This window comes from Panthera uncia (assembly GCF_023721935.1).
Source record: "Panthera uncia isolate 11264 chromosome A1 unlocalized genomic scaffold, Puncia_PCG_1.0 HiC_scaffold_16, whole genome shotgun sequence".
Classification (NCBI taxonomy): Eukaryota; Metazoa; Chordata; class Mammalia; order Carnivora; family Felidae; genus Panthera; species Panthera uncia.
Genome location: NW_026057576.1, coordinates 23,430,102 through 23,435,123, shown reverse-complemented (window position 1 = coordinate 23,435,123; position 5,022 = coordinate 23,430,102).

Here is a 5,022-nt window from a genome sequence, read left to right as displayed (position 1 = left end):
CCCCCCCCCCCCCCCGGCAGCCACGGGTCTACCTCCTGTCTCTGGGCCTTTCACTGCTCTGGGTACCCCGAGTAAGTGGATCCATGTGGCCTTTGTTCACGGTGTCTGGCTTATGTCACTCGGCGCGCTGTCTTTGAGGTGCATCCGTGCTGTGGCCGGTGTCAGAATGTCGTTCTTTTTTTCAGGCTGAATAACGTTCCATTGCGCCCAGACGATGGTGACGTTCTTCGGAAGGGGCTATTTCTGACCCCACCAAGGGCGCCGCCGGGAGGAGAGCCCTGCAGAGCGCTCTTGCCCGCTTTTTCTCTCTCGGGATCCGGGGACAGCGAGTTCAGACCTGGGAATTCAGAGGGCTCTGCGTCTTCTGCTGGGGCAGCGCCTCCCTTTCACGAGCTGGGCTTTTAGCTCGTGCCCGCGGAATATCCTTTGATTCTCCTTGTTTGTCAGCCAGGACTCTGTTTCCCCCACGAGTAAGAAGGTGCTCCATCATCAAGAAGGGTCCCAGAGAGGGAAGACCGAGAGAATGAAGGGACACGGCCTCCTTGAGGCTCTCTCTGATCTCCGTGGGCTGATACAGCAAATGCAGGCCGAGTAATATATAAACATTATATGCTACATATCTGATATGTAGTATAATATATATGCAGAAATGTGTTGCTCCCCGTTCTGGAGGCTGGAAGGCCAAGACCCAAGTGCCAGCACAGTTGGCCACCCGAACTCTAATCAGACACAATAAGGGACGACAACCTTTTTCCAGGCTGCACACAGCTGACATCTCTGTGTCCTCTCATGGAAGGAAGAAGTAGGAAGGTCTCTGGGGTCTCTCTCTCTCTCTTTTTAATGTTTGTTTACCTGAGAGAGAGAGTGTACGAGAGGAGAAGGGGCAGAGAGACAGAGAGAATCCCACGCAGGCTCCGCACTGTCAGCGTAGAGCCCAACGTAGGACTCAAACTCACAAACGGTGAGATCGTGACCTGAGCTGAGATCGAGAGTCTGACGCTGAACCAACTGAGCTACCCAGGTGCTCCTGGGGTCTCTTTTATAAGGGCGCTAATCCCATTCATGTGGGGTCTACCCTTATGACTCAATCACCTCACAAAGGCCCCACCCCCTAAATGCCATCGCATTGGGTGTTAGGATTTCAACATATGGATTGCGGGTGGAGGGGGGGGATACACACGTCTGGTCCATAACACCTTCTTTACTTGAGACAGCAGCAAAATGAGAGTCCAGGAGTAAAAAGGGTTGTGTATCCAGGGTGTTTAGAACCTGAAGACTCCATTCATGCCATTTATCAGAGATGGGAAAATCAAGTATGGAAAATGTGGTCTTAATTACCACCTCGTGAAATTGCTCAGTGTTGTGGCTGTGAGGAATTCGATTTCTGGAAGAACGAGAAAGTCAAAGCCGGTTTGTTCAAATAGAATTTTATGCCTCACTCACACGTAGACTAGAGGCATGTGGGTGACCACTGGCTAAAAAGCACCGCTGTTGGAAACCAGACAAGGAATGTCCTGACTTTGAGAGTATTTGCCGAACCGACGACAAAATAACATGGTTTCATTTTCAAAGTGCCTCAGCTGTGAGATTCTCTTCGAGGTTCACAGTCGCTTAAATCCCCGCTACCCTCGAAACCTTTCTGGAGGTGTAGAGTGAAAGGCAGAATTGGGGTCTGGGCACCGTTCACTGCTAGGCTAAGAGAATTTCACATTGAGAATGAAGGACACCATTGATACAAAGCGCTGCTTTTTCCCCTAATTGGAACAGACTAGCAACACAGGATTTCATATTAGCACACTCTCAATGCATAAAGCCGAAAATAAATCAGGTTGGTTGAATCGAAAACAGATGGCAAGGCTTTTGCCCTCATTTCTTGAAGCTCAGATGTGTGGGTTGAGAACAGTGTGGTGTAGGTGTAAACACTCCGGGAACAGCCTGCCTGGCTCAAACCCTGAGTCGGCCTTTCCTAGGTGTACCAGCTAGTGAAATTCTCTGAGGTTCAAATTTCTATAAGATGGAGATCACGATAGTTACTGTAGAGCATTATGAAAATTAAATTGAATTACAAATGTAAAGTCCCGGCATGATAGCGCTGTTTGTATCATTGCCATTGCCATTGCCATTGCCATTACTACTATTATTGAATAGTTTTAGGATTGGATCTGTTTTCTCTTAGCCACCTGAACTCTAATCAGATACAATAAGGAAGGCAACATGCTATAGAAAATAAAACAACGACCTCTGCCCTCAGCTCATTGCATGACCTTGGAGAAATCATTGTATCTGTAATCTCAAAGCTCATTTCGGTCATCTGAATCATGAAGAAGCTCTGAACTTTACCCCCCACAAACTTGGGTGCACTAGATACCGTTACATCCTTTCATTCTTTCAAAGCCAGGTTAACTCTGACCCTGACCCCACCAGGGAGGCAGGAAATTTAGTGTTAATCCTATTGATAGTCTCTTCCCTCCCCCACGAACATCTGAGAAAAGGACCCTCTGTCTTTAGCCCGTAAGCTGGGCTGGTGCTAGGTCCTCTGTCAAGGTCCTTCAAGGTAGGTCACTTGCTACTTCTTTGCCAAACAAGCATAGGCTCTTGGTCGGGCACGGGAGCCTCCATGCAGATGGTCCATCCGCCTTTGGTGCTCTATCCAGACATTCCCTTGTAAGGGGTGGTCACTTCCCAGAGATGCTGCAAGGGGCAGAGGCTCAGGTCACTGGCATTTCCCCCCGTCCTTGTCCCAGACCTGGGAGAAGCCCTCTGCCTACTATGTTGTCACAGCTTCTACCGCTTCCCACCTTAGAGACATTCACTCCTCTCCTCTCTTCCTGGGAAGGTAGAGCATAATCCCCTTTAGGCTTTTAAGAGCTACTGCTGGGAAACTGGAAGTGGTAGTGGGGTTATCTCCAAGAAACTTCTGCTGTGAGCAGTGAAGCAAGAGAACCCAAAAGCCCAGCCACGTTCCAAAACCAAAAGAGAGGGTAAAAATCCAAGGAGGATACAGCACAAATGAATGTTCCAATGAATACTACTTTAAGTGGCTAAGACTAGCTCAGATGGGTCTTCCTTTTTTCTCTCCAAGAACCCCTTCCATATCATCATTTTATTCTGCTCCCAAAAATATTTAAGCTATTTCTCTGAACGGTAATTTATTAAGTACTTGCTTGTACAGATTTACCTTAGCCAAATGTAGTGTCTGTTAGACTTTGTGAAATAACGACCTTCAGGTCACAAGGGTCCTTTCCAGGCTGCCATTACTCACACAAGGAAGGTCAGGCGAATTCTATCGTGTTCTACCATAGGGGTTTCAGAAAAGTCCTTTAAGGAAGCAAGAAAAATGCACAGGACAATGAGGCAGAGGTGAATATGGCCCACCAGTCTCTCCGTCGTCCCTGGATGAGGATCACACCTGGAAAGATGAACCAGGGCCATGGTTTTGTTTCATGGAACAACTTTTCCCCTTTGTGGGTCAGTTTTCTTAGGCCAAGTATGAGGAAGCTGCCTGGTCAGAAACACCTAGACTGCACGATCACTGTTTGCAGACTGGTCTCGGAACACCAGGCCTTCTTCCCATGAGATAACTTAGAGCAGGTGGGGTCCCTGAAACCCACGGGGTATTATAACCACCCCCTGCTACCACTGGGGGTGGGGGGTGGTGCAGAAGCCACCTGTCCAATATAGGCAGAGCCCCTACCCCTGGGAAGTCTCACCCAGCTTGTTGTTGGGGCAACCCTTGGTGAGCACAGCAGTCATTTTCATAACACGGGCTCCTTGCATAACTATGACAATTACTTCCAGACTACCGATCAGACTTTCAGCAGTTCCTGGTGCGAGAATTCTATCAAAAGTCATAGGCTGACTTCACAGTTCTGCTTCTCTTGGGCCCTTTCTGCTGCTTCGGCTGATTCTTTCCCCTTAATCCTTTCCACGGTGTTTCAAAACCTTACATCAATTTCCCACTTTCTAGCCTTGTTATTCTGAGTGTGGCTCTTATACCAGCATTATTTAGATCACTGGGAAGCTTATTAGAAATACAGTATCTCGGACCCCACCCCAGACAGACCAAACCAGAATCTGCTTCCTAAACAAGACCCTCAGTGATTCATACACACGGAAAGTTGGAGAAGCGTGGTCTCCTGGCACTGCTTCTTGAACTATCTGTGGTAAAAAGCCAGTGCTCTCAATTTCCAGTCCACCTAGGATCAGCACTTCCATAAAGTAATTCAACACGAATTACTAGAAATATGAGTTCAAAAATACATAAAATAAACAAGCTCCACTATTTTATCGTCAGCCTCAGCAAACTTCAAATTGCCTTTCAGCACATGTAACTGTAGCAAAAACAGAACAAAAAAGAAAAGAATCACAAAAAGTATGAAGGTTTATTGAAATGTGGATTTCGACAACTAACAAAGAAAATCTGTATTATGCTCATAACTTTTGGCGGTTATAACTAAACAAAAAATTAGGGGTGAAATAGTTCTCTCAATATTAAACATATCTATACCCGCTTTCAGTGAATGTTGTGTATATCAATATTTAAAGTTTTTTGTATGACAAATATATTTCCCTCTTGCTTGTTACCTACATTGCACTGATAGAAACTGTTTGGTGAGGATTATCTATATCTAAACTATTTCTGTTTTGCCTTAATGACACACATAGTAGAGATATCAGTCTCAAAGACGTATGTTAATAAGAATGGAAGAGGAGATTTCAAAGGAATTTTAGCAAAAAAAATAAAACGTATGAGGCTGTATTCTCGAAAGGTTTTTCTTTTTAAAGTTTATTTACTTAGAGTGAGCGGGGGAGGGGTAGAGAGCGAGAGAGCGAGAGTGAGAGCGAGAGCGAGAGAGAGAGAGAGAGAGAGAGAGAGAGAGAAAGAGAGAGAGAAAGGCGTGTGGGGGGAGAGTCCCAATCCACACTGGCAGTGTGGAGCCCGAGGCAGTGCTCGAACTCACGAACTCCGTGATTATGATCTGAGCCGCAATCTAGAGTTACTTAACCGACTTACCTTACCTT